This window comes from Pleurodeles waltl, chromosome 12 (genome assembly GCF_031143425.1).
Source record: "Pleurodeles waltl isolate 20211129_DDA chromosome 12, aPleWal1.hap1.20221129, whole genome shotgun sequence".
Lineage (NCBI taxonomy): Eukaryota > Metazoa > Chordata > Amphibia > Caudata > Salamandridae > Pleurodeles > Pleurodeles waltl.
Genome location: NC_090451.1, coordinates 178,056,242 through 178,079,818, shown reverse-complemented (window position 1 = coordinate 178,079,818; position 23,577 = coordinate 178,056,242). Strand labels below are relative to the sequence as shown.

Genomic DNA, 23,577 nt, shown 5'->3' with positions numbered 1-23,577 from the left:
CTAAGTTAAGCCTGACTGCCTTGTGCCAAGCTACCAGCGGGATAAGCACAGGTTATTTTAGTGAATCTTGTGGTTCACTCTGATAAGGTTTTCTTATGCTGATCTTTGTGATCTTTTTTGTGCAGCTGCCTAATCTCTTGGCCTAATCAATGGTTTTATTTATTTTGTTTTTCAAAGTTATCAAGTCAGTTCTTAATGTGATTTGGCCGCCACAGGAAGGATGTATTATTGAAGCATATAGAATGTATCTCTGTCAACATCTCCATCATCATGTCCTGCATTGAGATAATGGTGGCACTCGCAGCAGTAGTCTCCTTCATATTGGCTTCAAGCATTACTTCAAGTATTTTTAAAGTGAACACTCTGGACTGTTGAATGTTGTAAAAGATGGCCCAAGAGAATACAAGTTGTCTGGAAGGCCTTTGCCAATACTAGAGCCAGCAAGCATTGACATAAGGAGTGCAGATGCGGGGATATTCAGTGTACTGAGGTAATAGTAACCTAAGCACCTTAATGGTACTCCCTCTACACTATGTAGAGCAGCGATGGGTGGACAGTGAACTGGACCGTACTAGTTGATCTTTTTTGTCTTTAGGTTATCGGATTTGTCTCAATAAAGGTTAGTGCATCCTGGGAGTTGACAGAGAGAGTGATCTACTACCTAGTGATGTTACTAAAAAGCTGTAATGCCTCAGAGGTTAATGTCTAGACCTTTGTGGCCATATTTGTCTGTAATCTAAGTTGGTGTGGGCAAGTTAACAACCAGCGATAAATCTACAACTGATGGCCCAGCAGTATCAGGGTCTCAAATGGTATTGTGCGGTGTACTCCACAAGCCAAAATGCAGGACTTCTCATACAAACTGTGGTAGGAGGTTAGTTGATCAACTTCCAAGGGCTCAACTGGATGCACATCAGTCTCAAGGACTAAAAATATGACAGCGATGCAAAGTAAACAGGATCACCAGTATCGCCCCTATACTGGTTTGCATTCAAATATGTAGACAGTACATAGGTGTTGATAATTTCAGGCCGAAGGCAGGTCTGTGTGGATAATCTGAGAGCAGAAAGTTAATTTGGGTATACATGGTTCAAAGAATAGAAGGTGTCTGTATAATCAAATACTTATTGTGCTCATTGAATGCTGATGCAGCAGTGCCCAACTCATGGCCAAAGTATGCCTGCATGTGTGGCCATATATTTTCATTTTCAGTTATGGTCAAGCTAGCTTTGGGCCAGACTGCCAGCATGATGGGCCTAGCACTTCAATCCTGTTCATGCCCTATGTATGGATTGCAAGCCTGCAGAAGCCTCATTCACTCCTTCAGCATTTCACCAGGCTTTTAGGAGTGATCCCCAAAGATGAGTTCTGATGTATTCCTCTGGTAGGGAGAAGTAAAATTATTTTGGGAAGCACCAGCATCTCTACAGGAACTACAACAGAGAAATCTTAACTGAGGTTAGGATCCCGCCGACTCTTCCTTCCCTTGGTGGTCACAGAACAGCCTGGAATAAAAAAGAGACAACAGGGTCAGACAGAGAAAGGAATGTAAAGTAGCATAGTTAGAAGCAGAGAAGACAAGCTGAGGAGAGATAACAGATACTCATCAGACATAAAGACAGATGAAAGACTAACCCTTTATTACCAGCAGGGAGACACAGACAGGAGTTTGTGCTGCAGGATGCCAAGGGACTCCAAAAAGAAGGAAGGCAATAAAGGATTCCAGGCACTGGAGACCCCAGGCAAGGTCCAATCATTATGCTAGGGGAATTACCCTGATGAGAATGGAATCCACAGTGATCCTGGAGAAGAAGCTGGGAAGAGGGATGCCGGGGAGAGGGACGGCATGTGATCTAAGGAGGTTGCTGCCAACCCACAGGTGAAGCCACTGGTCCCCGCTACAATCCTTGAGGGATGTGGCTTACCCAGGATAGCTGACAGGAAAAAGGTGGTGGCAATAACAAACATGTTCAACATTTTAGCCAAACAAGGAAGCCTGTTATCTATTTTACTAGTCATACAAGTCTTAGCTAAACAAAAAAGCTTCTTACCTGTTTTACAACCCATGCAGACAAGGGGGTTGAATAAGGGTAAAGGTGTGACTGAGAGTGAATGAGGAACTGGCCTGAAATTAGCATTTGTTTTTATAAGACCGGTTTAAGGAGTGAGGTTTTGTGGTACTGCTTTACCAGCCGAAAAGCCACAAGGAAATAAAGGTAAAACCGGGTAGGATTAATGTTTTATTTACTTTATTTAATCTTTTCAACTATTTCAATTATTTACCTTGCTGTTTCCATGAGGGAGTCAAACGGTTAGGAACATAGATGCCTCCAGGAGTTCCTCACCTAACACAGAAGAATAGCCTGAGTAGTTAAATAATGATAAATAGTAGTATCAGGTATTGTCGTGCAGCACTGAATTCTCAGTGTGTTTTTATGTCTACAACAATGAGTATTACTGAGAGAGAAAAATATATACAAATGCCTGTGCCCAAATCAATCAAGTCTTCATTTTCAATGTACGAAATCTATTTTTTTTATTCCAAACAAAATTCCCTTCATGTCATCTTGACTGCAAAGGAGCAGTGAATTCACATCATCACATTTGAACCATTGTTATAAAGTTCTCATTAAGTAGCAATGTGTCATACATACATCATATTCAAATATGTTGTTGCAAGTTCCCATATATCATCAAACTAACAGCCTACAAGTGTTTTGTGATGTCAATGCTTTTTCCGGACAAAACATAAAATAAATAATAAAACAAAAATGAATAACAAAAAAATAACATTACTCTCCCAAAGAACACATGTAGTTGTAACAACGACAATTAATACTTCAAAGCTTATTTTTGCATCATACAGCCATTTTTGAGGAAATTATGATATGTTTAAAAAAACATACCAAGGTCCCGAAATATTCACATAATATCAATCATTTCTTACTTTGTCATGTGAAGTAACAATACATTGTTATGAAATAATCTTGACCAACATGTCCTATTCAATATTATCAAATAGAATATACAATATGACAGCAAGGTGGAATCAAATAAATAAAAAATCTAATGCATGTGAGCATCATGTCATATTCAAAATGTGGAATCATATATATGAAAAAAAAAATGTATGTAAAAAGTTTCATTTTAAGATCACTCTCATTTTTATGGTAGTACATTACTTGTACCAATTATCCTAGTCTAATATTATCACAATTTCAATGTAAGTACTTTCTATATGACATCATTCAGCTAGATACCTAATATATTAATTCACAGACAGGATACAGGGCATACTACTGAACCCCCGGAAAACCAAACAGCTGCTCCCGATAGAAATGGGAGTCTGCTAGACACTGTTGGTCTCAACATCTGAAACGCTCCCGCATTAATACCCCTTACCCTTTGGGGTTTGTAAATTTACTCCCATCAAAATACGTAAATCACAATCCACCCACCATGATATTTTCAGTCTATTATGTATTCATTGGTCATTGCTTTATGATTTTGAAATTCAAATTTGCCATCAGATAAAGAAGACAAACAAAATAATGAATTAGCTATTAAAAATAGGTTCCAAAATTCTTATTCAATAATCAGGCATGAAAAAGATGTGAAACAAAATATGATCTCTCACATCATTCAATACTCTTTTTTTTTTTATTTAAAGATTTTATTTTAATTTTTGAATATAACAATAACAACAACATTATCGTAATGGTGCTTAGATTAACTGTTCCCCCCTCCCTCCCCTCATGCTTCTAATTATATAAAGATTATTCACTTTTGGCAGGTCTCGATTGTTAGTTGTTTCTGTCCTCGCTCGCAGAGCCATTAGGTTTCCTGTGTTGCGCTGGAGTCTGTATCTGAGTCCGTAGCGGTGCTGTTTGCTTCTTCGGAGAATGCATTTGATGATTTTATTTTTTCCAGGATTAATTCCCATTGGGATGCATCATCCCTTGGTCGGAGTTCGCGTATTGCCTCGCGAAGCAGTGATGTTCCTTCTGCTTCTGCCCACTTCACTAAAGAGTTTTGCCATCTGGATATTTCTGGGCCCGTTGGTGATTTCCAGTTTGTGGTTATTTCCCTTCTTGCTAGGATTAGAGCAAGGTCTATAAATTTGTTGGAGATTTTAAGAGCTATCGGGTGTAGAAAGTCCCCTAGTAGCGCCACTGCCGGGGATTTAATTAATAATCTATCAGTGCGGGCTGATGTTTCAGCAAAGGCCTCTTCCCAGAATGTATTAAGTTGGGGGCAGCTCCAGAGCATATGTATAAGGTTGGCTGCTGGCTCCGTGCATCTAGAACAGCTTGAGGAGTTTGTTCTATAGATTTTGGAGATCATGTGTGGGGTCATGGAAGCTCTGTGAAAAATGTATAGGTTTATTAATTTGAACCTGGCATTTCTGGAAACTGGATAGATACGAGAGACGATCTGATCCCATTGCTTTTCATCCCAAGTGCTATTTAAGTCCGATTGCCATTTGTCTTTAAGTTTTTCTAGGGGTAGGCATATACTGGCATGTAGCGCTTTGTAGATTCTGGATACTACCCCTTTTAGGTCCCCAATGGAGCAAATAGTATTGTTGCTATTATGAGTGGGGGGTTCAAGGATTCCAGTTCTCCAGGTTTTTTGAGCGATTTTAATAATGGCGTTGTGGGTAATGAATAAACCGGGGGAGAAGTTATGTTGTGTTTGTAGCTCAGTGTATGTGAGGAGTTTCCCTCCACCGTATAGGTCTCCTAGTTTAGTAATATTATGCAAGATTAGTTTGTTGAGGCCTGAAATACTTTGCTTCCCTGAGACATGGATCATGCAGGACAGTGGGGCCTCCGGGGTGTAAGGGGTATTAATGCGGGAGCGTTTCAGATGTTGAGACCAACAGTGTCTAGTAGACTCCCATTTCTATCGGGAGCAGCTGTTTGGTTTTCTGGGGGTTCAGTAGTTTGCCCTGTATCCTGCCTATGAGGCAGTTTAGGGGAAGGCGTAGCTCCGCCTCAATTTGAGGGCTACATATTAATTTTGCGACCCATTGAAGTTGTCCTGCCCAGTAGTATAACTCCATATCTGGGGCGGCAAGGCCACCCTCAGCTGTAGGTCTCTGGAGTGTTCTTAGTGCCATTCTATGTCTACTCGGACCCCAGATGAAGTTTGTAGACATGGACTCTATCTCTTTGAATACTGCTTTCAGGATTATGAGTGGGATAGTTGAGAAATAGTACAGCAGTCTGGGCAGCACTATCATTTTGAGAAGAGCTACTCTGCCTGTGACTGTTAGTGGTAATGTTTCCCAAAAGCGCATACTGGCTCTGATCCCTCTGAGTGCTCCTTGTATGTTTCCTTCTAGTAGGTCATTTACTGAGTGGTAAATTTTAACTCCTAAGTATTTGAATGTGTTAGGTGACCAGGGGAGGCCTCTTGTGTCATTTGGCTCCGGGGTCCCTTTGTGTAGTGGGAAAATGGCGGACTTTCTCCAGTTAATCCGCAGTCCGGAGGCAGTACCGTAACTGTCCGTCATTCTCATGGCCCCAGGTAAATCTGATTCTAAGTTTTGTAGGAAGAGCAACATGTCATCTGCGTATAATGCAATGTGGTGGGTCCAATTATTTATTGGGATGCCCCTATAATGGAGGCCTGTTCTTGCCATATGCGCTAGGGGCTCTATTGCGATTGCGAAAAAAATGGGGGATAATGGACATCCTTGTCTTTTGCCCCTGCCAATCTGAAACGAAGGGGAAATATAGTTGCCTGTTTTTACTCTTGCAGTAGGGTTGGTATATAATAGTTTGGTCCACCTTACAAATCCTCTGCCCAACCCCAACTTTAGCATAGCTTGTTCCAGATAGTCCCATCTTAAGCTGTCAAATGCCTTCTCAATATCTACCGAGATGATCGCCGCTTGTGGTATGTTCGGGGGCAAAGAGTGGAGTATTGATATGAGGCGTCTAATATTTTGGGATGTGCTACGATTGGGTATGAAACCCGATTGGTCTTGGGGAATCAATGATGGCATATGGGGGAGTAATCTATCAGCTAAAATCCGGCTTAAAATTTTGTAATCTATATTGAGCATTGATAGGGGGCGGTAAGAGCGGACGTCTGTGGCGGGTCTATCTGGTTTTAGCAGGGGGATCATAATAGCAGTGTTGGTGGACTGTGAGAGAGAGTTACTATTCCATGCTTCTGCATACAATGCGCAGAGGTGGGGGGCTAGTAGGTCTTGATACTGGTGGTAGAATTCTAGTGGAAGCCCATCCGCTCCTGGTAGTTTACCCCTGGCCATGCTTTGGATTGCTGTTTTTATTTCCGCGATCGATATAGGTGTTGCTAGAGCCGAATTGTCAGCTGTTGACAGGTTGGGGGTGGTGAGGGACTCTAATTCACGTAACTGGGTGGGGGTCAGTGTTATAGTGGGGAGGGCATACAGGAGTGCATAGTACTCTTGGAAGACAGAGTTAATGTCTTTTTGGGTGTAAACGTGTGTGCCCTGTGAGTTTTCGATTTCGACTATTGCAGTTTGTTTTTTGGGGGGTTTGCGCGACCCAGGCAAGTAAAGCGCTAGCTTTGTCCCCCTCTGAGTGTAGTCTGGTTACGTGTTGTTTATAATCGAAGCGGGCAAGTGTATTGGCAGCTATTTGAATTTTCGTCCTAGTAGCTGCTATTGCAGGGTGTATGTCAGGTTGTGTGGGGCACTTTCTTTCCAGGTCTCTAAGAGAGTCTTCCAGTTGATGAAGTTCCGCTTCGATTGACTTTCGGGCCCCTATATTTTCAGCAATGCATTTTCCCCGGATAACTATTTTAAAAGTTTCCCATTCAATGGATCTAGTAGATGCGGTACCCTCGTTGTGTTTGAAAAACTCACCAATAGCTGTATGTAAAGTATGTTTAAACGCTTCGTCTTCAAGCATTTCTGCTCTGAGGCGCCAAGTTGGGATTGTCGGTCTCTCTCTGCCCCAGGTCAATGAAGCTATCAGGGGAATATGATCAGAAATCGTTCGGCTAAGATATTCAGCGGATACCACGTCGCTCTGCATTTCAGGGGATACCAGGATGGTATCAAGTCTAACATGTAGATCATGTACAGGTGAGTAGTATGAGTAGTCCCTAGAGTGTGGGTTAAGTGTTCTCCAACAGTCTATTAATTGCCAGTGTTGCTGCCATTCTATGAGTTGCTTCGCCGTTTTCAGTGATTGGGATTGTGATACTGGGGGGTGCGATCTGTCCAGGGAGTTACTGGTGATGAAGTTAAAGTCCCCTCCGATTATATTTGTGCCAGCCAGGGGAGGACCTAATTCTAGCGATAACCTGTTGAGGAATTTACCTTGGTCATGGTTGGGGGCGTATACTCCTCCTATTGTCACTTCTCTGCCACCTAATCTTCCACTTGCTAATACGTATCTTCCCTCTTTATCGATAATCTTGTGGAGTATTTGGAAAGGGACCCCGGGACGGATCCACATAAGAACTCCCCTAGCATAGGCTGAGTAGTTAGTAGCAAATATTCCACCTTTCCATCTTTTGCTAAGGGCTTTAACTTCCTGCTCTGTCAGGTGAGTTTCTTGTAGTAGGGCTATGTGTATCCCCCTACGCTTGAGGTGGTTGTGTATTTTGTATCGTTTGGACATATTATTTAGGCCTCTTACATTCCAGGTTATAATCTTATAGTGAGTAGTCATTATCTTGGTTAATCTTAGTTGTGTTGGCAGAGTTACTCACAGGCTCTGCGGCAAGTGAGGCTAAGTTAGTGATCCTATATTTAGTTTGAGTTCTGCCTTCTAAAGTGATTGTGTTTGCATGAATTGTCCCATTCCCAACTCTAATTCAAACTTTACCCAACTCCCTCTCCCCAGGACCGGATGACAAAACTTTCCCCGTCCAAACCATATAAACTATCCTATTTCCTATTGGAGGTGGGAGGCGCGTCAGGGCCGAGAGCTTACACCCCGGGACGTTCTGGAGACCCGGCTGAGGTATATTTGCTGCCCGTGAGTGAGTGTTCAAGGTTTACTGTACACTGGAGGTTGCCTAGAAGGTTAGCCTCTACAGGGGTTGGATATAGGGGGTGATCACTTGGTAAATTGGGTGATCACTGACCGGTTCTTGCGGGGTTAGATGAGATCTTCCGTCGTTCTGGGGGTCACTTTTTGTAGATTGGTGCATGTGTCTTGGGATGATATTGAAAGACTCCCGCAGCTCGAGTCATGGTCCGAGGCATCACCTGAGGTTTGCAAGCAGTGTGGGGCTCCTCTGTTCAAGGCCGCTACTGCATCTACTGCTTCGCGCATTCCTTGTAGTGATTGGTGTCTGGAGGGTGCAGTTTCTAGTGCTCTTTTAGAAGATCTACTGCGTTTCCTGCCCGGGGCGTGGGATGACCCACTCAACTCGCTCAAAGACGTGATATTTAGGGTTTCTAGCCAATCTCCTACCAGCTGTGGGGTTGAGAAAAAGTGTGTCTGGCCCTCGTATTCCACTCTCAGTTTAGCCGGGAAGAGCATTGCATATTTGATGCCTTTCTCGCGTAGGGCTCGTTTATGGTTATTGTATGAAGCTCTCTGGGTTTGAGTTTCTTTGGTGAAGTCAGGGAATACCATGATACGCTGGTTGTCTAGAATGATTTCCCCTTTAATACGAGTTTGCGAGAGGATATAGTCCCTGTCTTTAAAGTGCAGTCGTTTTGCTACTATCGGGCGGGGTCTGGATCCCGGCGGAGGTGGTCTGCCGGGGACTGGGTGTGCTTTTTCGATCGCAAAGAATGCCGAAAAGCCCTCCGGCGGGACTGTGTCTTTGAGCCAATTTTCTAGGAATGTCTCTGTGTTCGATGCCGAGAGTTCCATACCTTCCGACATTCCAATTATTCTCAGGTTGCTCCTCCGAGATCGATTCTCGGCGTCCTCGGCTCTGGATTCTAGGGTTTTGATCCTGGAAATTAAATCGGACGTTTCCAGAGTCAGTGTCTTTTGAGTAGACGTCACCGCGTTTAATGTTTTTTCCGTGGCCCCCACTCTTTCTGTGAGTTTTCGATGATCGTCTCTCAGCAGTGACAAGTCCACCGTTAGATTATCTATTTTTTGTTCGAGTGCTTCGCGAGATTCCCTTATGGCTTGTAGGATTGTATCCAGGGTTGTTTCTTGTTGAGTTGTTGTGCTCTGGGAAGCCGTGTGGAGAGATTGTCCGGGTGTCTTGTCTGCTGTTGGTTCTTCTTGGTCTTGACCATCTCGTTTTTTGGGCTTGCCCATTTTGTTAGCTTTGTCCTGTATTGGTAGAGGTGAGGGCGTTTATTTATGGCAGGTTAGGGTGTGGACGTCCGATTATGGTCTTCGGAGGGCAGATCCTCCAGAGGTCGTTACTTTGGACTGATAGATGATTAGGATTTTAAGTGAGGGGGCAAGCGTTTTGTGCAGTCCTCAATGCGGCGGCGCCACCCACCGGGACGCTGGTGGGCAAAATAAGTTGCAGTCGGCGTGCCGTTCTCTTAGTTCGACAGGGCTGCTTAGGCCAGAGCGCGGCCAGCGTTAATGTTATTAGTTCTGACGACGACGACGGTGGGGTTTTGTACTTCTGAGAGGTGGTTGGGTCATTGGTTACTCACTGCGGTTGGTTGAGTACTCATTTTGTTCCTCCATTTCCATTGCCGTCTTTCCGATCACTGGAAGGTTGGCCACTCGGGTTTACGGTATCTGGGCAGCACTCCCGTTCTAGGCTGCGGATGGACTTCTTCTGTTGGGATCCCAGTCGGTGCTGCAAGTTCGCGCCCGTGCCGGGATGGGGGCCCCCAATGGGTTGGTTTACGGTAATGTTACTAGTTCTGATTTTGGGGCCCGGTCACTTCTGTGGGGATTCTGGAGTAGTCTCTCGGGGGGCCTTTGGGGAAGGGGGGTGTTTATTCCTCTAGGAGGTGCTAGGATCATTGGTTACTCACTGCTCTTGAGTTGGTTGAGTGCTTAGTTTGCTCCCCCGTTTCCATTGTCGTCTCTCCGGCCTCGGGGTGATTAGTTGCTCAGGTTTGTGGGATCTGAGTTGCCATCCCATTCTCGGCCGCGGAAGGTCCCGAGGGTCTTAGTCGATGCTGTATGCCCCCAGCGGCGTTGAGTCGGGAGCTCCTAGTGGGCGCTGTCACCCGCGGGAGCCTGTGCCCCCTCGCCGCGGTGTAAATTCTGCCTTGGGTTTTCGGGCCTCCGGGCCCCGCACCGATTCGATCACGCTGCTGCTTTTCTCCTTTCTCGTAATGAGGCCTTATGGGTCGCCGCTTCCTCCATGCATCAGTTTGGGGTGTCGGATTGTCGAGATCGCGTCTTAGGGTCGAAGAGCTTAGTTATTTCTGCAAATCGGGGCCCGGTTCCCCATGCAGCAGCCATCTTGGTTTTTCTGGAGCTCCGGGGTTCGATCGCATTTTCTTCTTTCTTAGTTGTTCGGGGATGCCGCCACTGCTCCGAATGCTGTACAGGGGACCGCCAGTGTTGGGATCGAGTTTGATGGGGTTTTCGGGGTTAGTTGATGGCTAGGATTTGGTCCAGGTCCCGTTCTCGGCCCCAGAGAGCCGCTCTACACGTGCAGCTTCATCGGCTGCTGGCCACGCCCCCCCTCACATCATTCAATACTCACTTAAAAAAATATCACAAACTCACTGAGTCCTATAGTCAATATATTATTAAATTGAAAAAAAAAAGCTCACTGTTTGTTGTAAAATCTTAGACTTCCCTCTTAAATTCAGTATGACTTCAGCTATTCAGCCTGCGGTATGGTAACCTAAAAAACAGGTTTCAATAAAGAACCTATAAGAGATTATTCTCACCACTAGAGGTAGATCAAAGGTGTCAATATGTTATTGAATCAAAATAAAATTAGCTGACAGTTTATTATAAAATCTGTGCACTAACTTAATGAGGCTCAAATTATTCAGCAACTCATGATAAGGTAACCTAATAAAGACTGGTGATACTTTTTTAACTTAAAATACAAATAAAATTAATTTATTACAAATAATAATGCTTCATCTAGATTCAAACTCTGAACCACGCCAATATCAAATGGGACATGTTGCTGCAGTAATACTTAGCACCTAAAATGTAGTTCTAATTTACCTATTTACCTATCTAGCTTCCAATAAATAACTCCCCTTGGACTAGTGAATATGTTTGAACTTAAAATACATATCAAATTAATTATTCCAAATAATATTGTTTCATCTTGATTTGAACTCTGAACCACACCAATATCAAATTGGACATATTACCACAGTGCTACTTAGTATTATTCTAGCATTTAGTTATAATTTCTACCTTGATATCTCATCTCCCTTCCAATGTAGTATTACTCAAATTGACAGCGCCTTCAAATATAGCAAATAAATCCCCATTAACTAGTATTTTTTAATGTAAAAAGCAAATTGCATTCATTACTACGAATAATAATGCTTCCTCTAGAATGAAACTCTAAACCACGTCAATATCAAATTGGGCAATTTCCCACAGAGTTACTTAGGGGGTCATTCCGACCCTGGCGGTCAAAGACTGCCAGGGCCGCGAATGACGGAAGCACCGCCAACAGGCTGGCGGTGCTTCCTTGCCCATTCTGACCGCGGCGGTAAAGCCGTGGTCAGAAAACCGGGGCTGGCGGTTTCCCGCCGGTTTACCCCCGGCTGGGCGAATCCGCCATGGGGATTCTGACCCCCTTACCGCCAGCCTGTTTCTGGCGGTTGTCACCGCCAGGAAGAGGCTGGCGGTAACGGGTGTCTAGGGGCCCCCTAACAGGGCCCCAGCATGCTTTTCACTGTCTGCCTAGCAGACAGTGAAAAGCGCGACGGGTGCAACTGCACCTGTCGCACGCCTGCAACACCGCCGGCTCCATTCGGAGCCAGCTTCAGTGTTGCAGGCCTCCTTCCCGCTGGGCCGATGGGCGCTACCTTGGGTAGCGCCCGCCGGCCCAGCGGGAAAGTTGGAATGGCACCAGCGGTCTTTTGACCGCGGTGCGGCCAAATGGCGGTTCCCGCCAGGCGGGCGGCAACCGCCGCCCGCCGGGGTCAGATTGACCCCCTTAGTATCTAACATTTAGTTCTAAATTCCACCTTGATGATAGCACACTAACCCAAATTTGCCCTCTCCGCCAGATATATCAAGGAATTCAGCTCTAGTGGAATAATGTCACCCCAGAGTAGCCTGTAAAACTCCCTTTCTATATTAAAAGTACATTGGACCACTCTCAATCAATTAATCCAAAATGTTTCCCTGGCTCTTGATCTCAGTTCTAGGTTTTCTCCACTTCTTGTACATAAAATATGTTCAATCTCCAGAAACCTGATTTTGCCAATCTCTTCCATACTATGTTCCTTTTTTAAAACAGACTGAAATGGGATACTTTCAGTCCAAATTTTTCAAAACTTTAATGTGTTCTCTTCATTGTTCCTTCAGGTTCCTTATTCTGGTGTGATGAAGTAAATTAACTTCTATTATCCAGTTAAGAGGACATGAATGGAATATTGTATTGAATGAGAATAAATGGACTTTGCACATAGAAGATGAAAGCTTGATTGATTTTAATATGAGTATCTAGATCATTGGTTTATCCTGTAGAAGTGAGTAGAAACTCTTTGAGCTTGACCTGATGATAAACTGATGCATAAGGAACGTTTCAAAAACATTCTGAATCCACATCAGCCTGATGATATGTTTGCAGACTTCCACTAGTGATTCCAAGATTACATCACAACTCACACCTCATGTCTCCATATGCAAGGAGGTGTGAGCACTTTTCTTTATGCAAATTCGAGAATGATAAAGCGATTCACTGGATGGACAGGAGCAGTGTTAATCCCCTAAGGATTTTGGTGCTCCGCACTTGGGCTTTATCAACAAATTAATACATTCAGTATTATGTGAAGCAGTTTAGGCTCCACAAAGGGGACAGAAAATATTTTAGTATCAAACCATGAAGGTTTATAAAATGTTCATGGTTTATGGCAGGAAAACATCAGGTTAAAAGCAATTTATAGTCATAATGTGTGTGCTTCAATTAACAGACAATAAAATTAGATCAAATCTAATGAAGCAGAGGGCAAACTAGCCTAGGGTTGACTGACTCAAAGGGAAGGACGAAGGAAACATTGGTAATTTCGACTCCGACATTTTACACAACAGCAAGCAGTTCACAAAAAGATCGTCCAATCCAGTTGAAGTGAAGTGATACAATTACATACTTGGTAAGTTTTTAAGGTTTCCTACCATACAAACTTCTGTCTGCATCCTTCAAACTCACACTATCTATAACAAGATAATATACATGGACTAGTCTGCAAACTGCAGGCGACTATTGAATATACTATTATTTAAACCAACAGTCCATGATAATTACAAAGAAAACATTCCTTAACATAAGAAAAACGAAAAAGATCATTGTTTTCAGCAAAATTTGAATTTCAACTACACTAGAAGTAAAATGTTCACACAAATCAAATATGCTAATTAATGTTAACTCACTTTGAAATTCAATTCTACATTAGCTATAATAAAAACTAAAGCTGAATAAACATACATCTCTATACAAAAAATGTTAGCATGACTATGTGTTAATGTCATCTTAATGTAAAACATGTCATTCATATAAGACTTTAGCAGAGTTGTGTCGATGGGCACTACTGATGAGATACTGAATATTCCACAGTGAGAAGGGCAACACTCATTACTCCATTGGTTATCGAATCCTCAGAGTAGATGTAACAAAGGGGCTAGCACCTATGTTCACATAAAATCTCCCAAACGAGAGGCAGCACAGTTCTCTGAATAATCTGTTGTTATTAAGGGCCTGATTTGCAGGGTGGTAGGCTATGTATTCTATGGTGGTGTCTCCTATGAAGGCACAGAGATCTCTGCCAAAAATCTCAAAGCATAGCAGCATGTTATCTGCCTGGGCAAATTGAAAATTGTTTGACATAGGTCCTTAAACTGCTGGTGTAGTGTGGGGGATAATATAATAAATGAAAGGCTAAAATAAACTGATTCAATTTCCTTATATATCAATGGAGAAACTATTTGTTAAGCACTTTTTTTTAGCTTTGCTTTGAAGTTCTTTAGGGTCGGGGTGTCTTTGCACAATAGGAAGCAGCGGTTCAACTGCTCTGTACCTATTGTGATAGGTTGTTTTCTTACTATAGTTTTTCTTCTATATATGGGTGTATAAAGCCTATATCCTTGTAGGTTTCTTTTGACTTGGTTTGTGTGAAATAGCTCTGTTAGGTACTTGGGTTATCTAAGGTGTGTGGCTTTCCAAATGATACATAGGGTGGTTAATATGACTTCTTGTTTGATGGGCCGCCAGTTTAGTTTGGTGTACCAAGAGGATGTGTACTTATGTTTCTTCAAGCCTAGATGATTCTTATGGCTTTATTTGAGAGTATTTGCAGTTTTGTCAGTGTTTTAATTGAAACGAGAGAGAAAATTGAAGAGTAGTCTGTATAAAACTGGAGCTTGAATAGGAGTTTCCTTTGAGGTTTGACAAGCATGCAGCAGATGTTGGCAGCTCCCTAGGAGGGAGGGGGTGGGCGGGAAGCACACACACACACCCACACACACACACACACTCTCCTTCTTTCGCACACAGACACACATGCACGCACGCACATCCATTAACAATACTCATAATATTCAAACATGCACGCATGAAGGTCAGTCAATGAGTGAAGGTAGTAGTCCCAGCCTCGTCACAGAGTGGGTTGGGGTCAGTGAGACTGCTGACCCCACCCCATTCTGTGACGAAGTGTCACTGATTGACACTCGCTCTGGGTGTTTCAGGGCTTAAACTTGAAGCACCCAGGGCGAGTGTCAATGGGTGACGCTTTCCTCATCACCCAGGAGAGGGCCTCGAGGCACCTTTGCTGAGCTGAGGAGGTCACGCCGACCTCCTCAGCCCAACAAAGTTCAGCTCAGGCAGCCTGGAGTCTGCGCAAATCGCACATGTCTCACTCCTGGCTGTCTGAGCTGAAAATGAAGTGTGTCTGTCAGGCTGATCTTTGTTCAGCCTGACAGACATTCTTCATGAGGGGCAAAAGGTGGGGGGCATGGTCCCTCCGCCCTAAAGGACTGGCCACGCCTGTGTTGGAGATGATCTAAAGGCTATTACAATCATTTTTTGTTATTGTTGGGGCTCGTGGGGTAAAGGAGTTATCTGAGTCAAAGATCTCCCCCATATTCTGTACAGTTTTGGCAGACGCATAATTAGGTTTGAGGTCTGATGGCCAAGTAAAAGACGGTGTAGAAAGGTTTTCTGTCCAAAGTGTTATTGTTTCAGTTTTATGTGTTGAGCCAAAGTAATTTTTTGTTCAACTAGATATTAATGGCTAACTTTCAAGGGCCACTGACTTGAGGTATCTGGACTGTCTTGGTAGAGGGTGATTAAACTTTGCGTGTTGTCAGCATATATTTGAACTTTCAGATTGAATGAGGAGATTACATTGGCTGGAAACTCTATGTAAGTGCTGCAAAACATGAGGTATCAGAACGAGTCTTGCGGGACAACTTGGTTGATGCTGGTGTTTTTAGATGTGTACTGTTTGAACTTGCTGTATGCTTTTGTGTTTGTTAGTAAGGATTGTAAACAAGAGTGAGCTTTTTCACAAACGTGAGTGTTAATGTCAAGGTGAGCAAGGAGTATTTGAAGGATATATAGAGGTTCAATAGTATTAGTGATGCATCGCTGCCTTTGTCACTGATGCTGAGTAGTTGATCCCTAGTTCTTAGGATTGTAGTTTCCGTGCAGCAATTTGGTCAGAAGCCTGATTGGGAGTTTGAGAGTAGTTGGTTTGTTTCTGGATAGTTTATCAGATGGCAGTTGTCAAGAGATTTAATGATTTGGCTAGGAATGGCAGTCAAGAAATGGGTCTGTAGTTCACAGGTATGTGCTAAGGTAGAGATTAATGATTTAGTTTGATGTGAGGGCAATGGGTCATAGATTGAGCTCAAGGAAAATAGTTTGCAGGTGAGATCTATAACCTCATTAGGTGATATTGTAGTAGTTGGACCCTCCCTCCTAGGCGAGACTGCTAGTTTAGGTATGACAGCACTTGTGTGTGTAGGTGAGTATGCCAATCCTACAACAAGTCGCAACTGTTGGCCCAACCCTCCCGGCTCACAAGCAGTACCTCACCAAAACCCAAACAGTATAAGGTGATTTCTGGCAGCCTTTACACGTGGACTCTAGAATGTAACATCTCAGGGGAGTCATGGTGGAACTTAGATTACCCTTTTCTCACGTGAACAATAAGTTTCAGTCACACACAGGCAATGAAGGAGATGCAGTAAAGTTTTTAACATGTTTATTAAAAAGACTGTAATCTACTGTAAAATGCATGAACTGCAATGATTAGGATAATGAACAATGCAAGGAGCAGAATGGTAAAGATGAGAGTTGTGGATGCAAAGACCCCCACCAAATTGCAATGAACATAAGATGTAAAATATCCCTAAAACCCTAGCATGGAGAACCTTATCTCTAACCTAAAGAGAGATAGGTGCGATAAACCTAATCTGTTAGCACCAGGAACATGAGAAGCGCCTCCAACCCTCATTACCTTGGAATGAGGTCTCTAGGTCAGACTTTGTGGTGACAAAAAGGCTGTGTCTGCATCAAGATGACGTGCAGCATAGATGGCGTCAATAGCGTCTGGTAACCTTGTCTGTGAGAGATGTATTTATACAGATCTTGTAGGACCCCTGACAATGGTATGTTCCCAAACAATGTTTGTGTTCTCATCAGCTGCTGATAATGTGAATAAAGAATTAAAAAATGATGTTCTATAGGCTGGATGAGCCTCAACAACAAATGTAACTGGACCCCCTGGGCCGTTAGGCCATGTGCCAATAAATGTGAAGTAAGGGGTGGTCGCATATTGACTGCAGTTGCTACCTGTTGAGGGTTTGCCATGATGAATGGTAAATTTTTGTTCAGAGATAAGCACACCAAATGGGGATTATCCTGATAGAGGTCAAGCTTGAACAACCTACAGAGTTAGTTAGGTACTCCCTACTTAGCTGAGGAGGAAAATCCTCAATACCACGGATGTCTCCGTATATAGTACTGAGGTATCTTTGTTTGTAGTGAGACAGAGATACTGAGGAGTACCCGAAAATTAGAGTCTGACCAAACATTGGCAGGGTCATGTCGCGTAGGCTCTCATTATTCTAATGAGACTACTGGATTTGGGCGGCAGAATCACTCGCACTGTGGGAAAATGAGTCGGAACCCAGTACAGGTGAAACCTGTCGGCCTACTCCGGGTTTTGCTCCGGCTAACAGTGCCTCATCTCCATCCAAGAGCAGGGATGATTGGGCAGCCGAGCGCATGACTCAATTGATTCCTCAGGGAAATTGTGGTCACTCAGATCACATCCGTTTCTCTCAGTTACATTAGTCTCACATCTACAAGGACAATCAGAGGGAGTATTTATTTCAATAAGGTTTTAATGAAGCAACTGCATCTTAGATAATAAAGCATATACTGCAATAACCAGGACGATGAAGCACGACAGGATTAATTTTGTGACGAGGAGAGTAAAGCATAAAAATAATGCTACCATATTGTCACTAGAATCATTAAAATAATTCCTACCTAGGCTATGTTAGAGCACAGCATGTTAAGCTCTAGTTCTGCACTTCAGGTTCCACTGGTAAGACATCATCCCTCGTACCTGGGAAAGAGGCCTGTAGTCTACATAAGCAGCTGTAACAAAGCAAACAGCAATCAGCATACACTCGTGGTCATCTGGCTGGAATCTCCCTCTAACGTACATGGGTGAAAGTAGTGTTTTTATAATAAAACAGCTGATGTTCCAACAAAAGATCCCAACGTAAGCATGTGTATGTTTCTATGAACACTAAAGACGAGGCGTTACCACGTTTGCCGGCAACCTATCTTACTGCAGCCTTGAGAAAAGCACAGAGTGAAAGAAGTGTCTTGTTTAAGAACGCAGTGCTGGCCTAGGCAACGGACAGCTTGAAAGAGAAAATAAAACAAGTTCGCAAATGTGGCTATTGTTAAAATAATAAAAACGAAGCTGATTAAAAATATCCAGATTAACGTACACAGTGCTGGCCTAGTTCGCTAAAATAACGTATGAAGTCCTAATTAAAATGTCTACACAACAAAATAAGGAGGCATGTTTGGGTAGCAATTATATAAACTATTCCCTCCTAAAGTACATTATGTTCCTGTCACACCTAAGTGGGAAAGGAACATGACGTGAATACCTATGTATCTCACTTAACTTTGACACTGATAGTGACGCCTTCACAGAGTGCGACTGATAACATAAAATCAAAATATTTCATTAACTATAAACATAGCAGCAATTTTGAAAGAAAGAATTAAATAAATAGGCTAAGACAGAGCAGGCTAAGTAGGTTTAAAGTCACTAGGTGACGGGGCACAGGCCTGCATGCCAGAAGGCTAAGCTAAACTCCTGATTTCCATTAAAACTAAATAGGATCCACTACAATATGAGATAAATATGATTGAGATTTGTGAATGTTTGTTGTTGTTATGTTTGCTTTGCTGTATGATTAGTGAAGGAATGGTGTGAGGTGGTGGCTGGGGCTGTTTGTTCCTTCTGATGTTTATTTTTTGTGTGAAGTGAGAGCTGAGGTTACCTCAAAGATCCTTGCGCAGTGTAAACTGAGTTGATGATGATTACAGTGCTGTGAGTTCTTTGTAAATTTTGAAAACTTCTGTTGTAGCATTCCTTGATCTCTCAATGCATTGTTTGTAAGAGGCTATCATAGTAGAACATATTTCATTTTTTTTATTCGATTGTAGGCTTTGTAGTGTTGTTGAGTGAGACTGTGAGTTGGATTTCTACAATTGACGTTCTGATACTTGCCTTTTTTGTTTTAATAGCTGCAGTATGTGAATCAAGGGTTGGGCTGGTTTTGTGTTGCAGGAGCATTCTGTTTTTCTTTGGGGGATGATGTCCAAAGTGTATTTGATTATGGATTCATATTGTAGTGGTATTTTGTTGGGGTTTACTAACATTTAAAGGCTTGCTTTGTGCCATGAAAAGATGGAAGCTGTCCTTATTTATTTTTCTGTATCTTCTGGTTGCAATATATTTGAAGGACTTGTTTGGAGGGAGGACATTGAGTTTTCCCTTGTTTGTTGACTAGAATGTTATCAGGTGTTGTCTGACTAGGATATGGTTATGATGTTGAAACAGAAGACTGGAAGGTTGAAATTGAGGATTAGATCTAAGTTATGGCCTGCAGACTGCGTGGATTAACTTTTATGGTGGGAGAGTCCTACAGTGTTTAAGAGCTCTAGCAGATTGTGTGTCAGGGCCCTATTTTCGTCATTTTGGTTCTGGAAATCTCCCAGTATAAGTATGCTATTACTGAAATTTTGAAAGTATTTGCTGTGTTCCTTAAAATCATTCATGAAGTTGTTTTTGTACCGGGGATCTATACATGACAGGGATGATGGGTTAATGGTTATTGTCTGTCATCCAATGAACTGTTAAAAGTTCTAAGGAGATACAAGACTTGATGTTTAGTGGTGTGTAATTGTGGTTATTTGACCATAAGGTAGCAAAATAAGGATACTACGAATATGTTGTGCGTTTTTAACTTATGGAATCACAGAGAACAAAACATTAAAAATATCAAACCATATAAGTAAAATGTTTGCATGGTTTGAAGTTGGGTTAGAGCTCAGTGTGTAGATTTCTTCTTAAGGAATCCATTTACTGTATTTGTTGCTCCTCTCCTCTCCTCTCTAAAGCACCAGTTTGAAAAAAGGAGGATCACTGCTGTACACCAACATGGAACCAAGCTCAAGGAGCACTGACTCAGCGGGGGGAGAGGGGGAATTTTTCCCTGAGGCGTACACCCAAATCACCAATTATATGATATGTGTCATATCCCGTAGTCTGGAGTATTGGGAGGAGCTTCCTGATGCATAATTTGTTCAAAGCGAAGATCTGATGGAAGCCATGAACTTTATAAAATCTCATTAAGTAATTTTTTCACCTTTCCTTCCCTCACTACTTCACATATCATATTCAACTGATAAGTTCAAATATGTAGTGCTTTTGGAGTGTCATAAGTGAATCCTCATTATTAGCCGAAATATACAGATAGTTGGTGCCACATAATAATATACAGAAAAGAAAGGGGCTCCCCCAGTTCTTCATCCAAGTTGGGCAGGTGCAATTTAGAGCCAGGCAAGGGCATCGCCCTGCTGCACCACTCCTGCACACCCCACTCTATCCTCCGACCAACATTTCATAGTTGTCAATGATTTTCATAAAAGTGACGGATTTAAATATTATGGTTATGCGTTGTGTCCCATGCCAGTAGTTCATGCCACTACGAGGTGCTGTTGGCACACAGATTGAATGTTTTGAAGGCAGTAATGGATTCTACGCAGTCACAATGTTGTGCCCATCTCCCAGTTTTTAAGGAGTGTGAAGACATTAGAGCCGCTGCATTGTGGGCATTCCTCCCGGTTTGTGTTCTGGGGATGACAGAAGGAAGTTTAAAAGCGAGTAGGCCATATCCCACGAACTCATCAAAGACCTCAGAAGGAAGAGATAGCGTGGAGAGGCCAGACTATTGTATGGGAACATTCATATTACCCGTTTGAGGATGAAACTATGCGGGCCCCTCTCCACCTTTCAAGAAACATCCTGTTTGATATTTCTTAGAAAGGGGAAAGCAGATTATATTCTCTTTGCCTTTTTATACCCCCATCACCTCACCACACATGGCTGTGTCCCCATTTGAGTAAGAGATTGAACAATCCAATTGATGTATGATACCCCTCTTTCATCCTCCTTCTGGCCAGAATAGTGCATTTATGAGCTATACTCATATTTTCTTTAGTGAGGTTTTCATGTGTAAAATCTCTAGATGTTCAAAAACAACAGCCACGCCATTCTGCTTTCTCTTACTTATTTATAGTTTGTTTTGCTGCTATCTCTTTCCTGTCCCTTAGGGATGCTAGGGGCTGCCCTGTCCTTCTCTCCTTTATACTCACGTTTAAATCTACTCTTGCAGAAGGAAGTGTGAACCTTACACCCCCCATTTCTACCACTCGGAGGGTTACATTGTGTGTCCCATCTTGCTCTTTTCCATCTGAAGCTGTGCCCCAGTCCATCATCCCAGACACTGTTTCTCATCCAATGCATTCCTTGTCCCAGCTGCTCTAGTGGTGAATAAACTCCAGTCTTCTACCGCTGCCTGCTTTGTAGGCTGATGCAGGCTCTGCGGTGGTACTCTGCTTCCTCACTTTACCTGTGTAGACCTACTCTCTCCATGAAAACCTTATTTGTCTGTTTAGGTCTTTTTTCCATTAAAACCCCAAGGGCATCCGGCACACCCCTTTTTGATCAATGTCTTTGCTGCCTTCTGGTCTTTTACCTGCCCTGGTCCTTAGGTCCACTGAAACTCCTTCTCAGCCCCACATCCCTCAGCCACTGTACCTTTATTCTCTCTACTGATTACATTTTCCCCTAGCCCTGCGCTCCTTTCTTCCCACAGCTGCCCCAAAAGTAGTGTCACTAGCTTCTGTTCATCTTATGGTGAAAGCTACAAGTCAGCACCTCCACTGGTGACAGCACACGAGGCTTCCCACCAGGGCCAGACTGGGGAACCAAAAGCAGGCCCAGCCAAATTGTTTGAACCAGCCCTCTCTCTTTCTATCTGTTCATGTTCTCTCTTTTCTCCTTTCCTTTCTTTCTCCCTCTCTTAATCGCATTCTCTCTAATACCCCCTTTCTTTTTCTCCCCCTCGAAGCCCACTTTGCCAGCTGCAGTTCTTCTCGGGGGGAAAGTGAAAAAGGCACTAGGAGAGGCATTGGGCTTTCAAAACTGCCCTCCAAGGGATGCAGCCCTCCACGAAAATGCCCAGTGGAATAAAAGATCTGCACGGCCCTGCTTCCCACTTGCCTGGTAATCGCTCCTGTCCCATGCTTACCTGACCATGGTCTGTGATTTCCTTGAGCCACCTTGCCACTGGGACCATGTTCAGTGTTTTTTTACAATAGTGACTGCATTCTAGTGACCTGGTAGCATGTTTATTTCAGGCAAACAACAGGAAAACAATGTATTTCCCTATGGTACTTCTGCCCCACAATAGGTAATTTGCACTTGTCATCCAATTGGAATGCAGGAGCATGATAGCCTTATCCTGGTATGTGCCACCCCGAGCTCCATTAACCAAGGGCTAGGCAGTGGTGGCCTTTAACCATTTCCTGGTAAACTCTGTAGTATTGTTCATAACCAAATTCAGTTGCAATGAAGGATAGCAAGAACATTGAGAACCAGACTCACCACAAAGGTTATTCTTAGTTCTTGTATGTACGCAGACCTATTGTTTCCAATGTCTTAGGGTCAGTCCCGTGCTCAGAAATGGATTGTTTTGTTGACTGTCTCAGTTGTCTCTTCTTGATTGAATAGGTTTTATCCCTATTTGCTTGTGTTGTCTGACTCAGGAGCATTATGTTCTCAGTGCACGAGTTGAATCCTTCCACTGAATACTCAAAGCTATATTACGAGCTGCATGAGTGCATGTGCTTTATGGCTCTATTGTTGTTGTTTTTTTTTTACTTTTCCTCTCACCTCTCACCCTTGTGCGCTGTTTTACCCTCCTTCCTTCATGGTCACCGTCATGCGTTACAGCCTATTCTCTGTTTTTTGTTGTTGTTTTTTTAATCAAATTTTGGTTTCTATGTATTAGGACAGCTGGCAGCTGCCACGTGAAGTTGGGTAACGCGTTATTCTGGTGCCCTTTTTTCTTCTTTTTGTACATTTTCATCTACCATTCTAACGTTGTCTCCCGTGTTAGAGCTGTAAATAGTCATGATGCATGCGCGCACAAGTCGTGACGCATGCACTTGGGGGCCATTTTCGCATGATTTCGTTGAAATAAGAATCCCAAGACTGCCTTGCTGCATGTGCATCTAGGCACGTGTTCAAATGCTGGTAGCGAAAAGGATTGACAAAGCAAATAGTTTGGTTATTTAAAGTCGTGACCTATTTGATTAGCTAATGTTTGTCCATGAGGAAAGCAAATGACTTGTCCCATTCTCTCAGAATGTCCAACCCACACTTCACGGCGCCTCAGAATTTCTGATTGTCCAGTACTGAAAAGTAAACCTTTTGGTTTTTGAAACAGTTTAAGCTTTATATGTAAAATAAAACGTAACAAGAACTGACTGAATAAAAATAAACTTTGGAATTTTTGCTTCTAATTCCATTTCCTTGAAATGCAATCTGTTTGGCAAAAGTCAATTTCTAAACAGGAACATGTTCGTAATTAGCAAAAAACAGAAACTGGAAAATGAACATGAATTCTATGTTGTATGTCAAAAATGTGTAAGTTGCACATTTTTGTCTCATGTGAATCAGTTTATGGTAGTAATGCACTCAAAATAAACATTGACATGCACCTGGGCATTATTGTATTACACAGAATTCCTGAGGAGAAATAGGAGTTTGGAATATGTAAACGTCTGTTCATTGTATCCCCTTCTACTCTTGAGATTCCAGTACTTCAAAGAGCAGATTGCAAAACATACGGTGAGGGCAGAATATTGCAGTCT

The 23,577-nt window shown here is 42.8% G+C and overlaps 1 long non-coding RNA gene across 5 annotated transcripts in view; it reads right to left on the bottom strand.

Annotated features, from left to right (window-relative positions):
* The window catches only part of LOC138267754 (uncharacterized), a 39,034-nt gene that overhangs the window by 12,427 nt on the left and 3,030 nt on the right, over nt 1-23,577 (bottom strand). For 2 of the 5 annotated variants that reach the window (XR_011199865.1, XR_011199862.1), the window contains exons 2-3: nt 2,284-2,345; nt 1,455-1,505 (exon numbers count right to left, since the gene is read on the bottom strand). This is a non-coding gene — a long non-coding RNA (uncharacterized lncRNA). Of the gene's footprint in view, nt 1-1,454; nt 1,506-2,283; nt 2,364-10,672; nt 10,747-23,577 lie in introns of all 5 variants that reach the window. The other 3 variants (XR_011199863.1, XR_011199866.1, XR_011199864.1) reach the window with 3 other exon arrangements.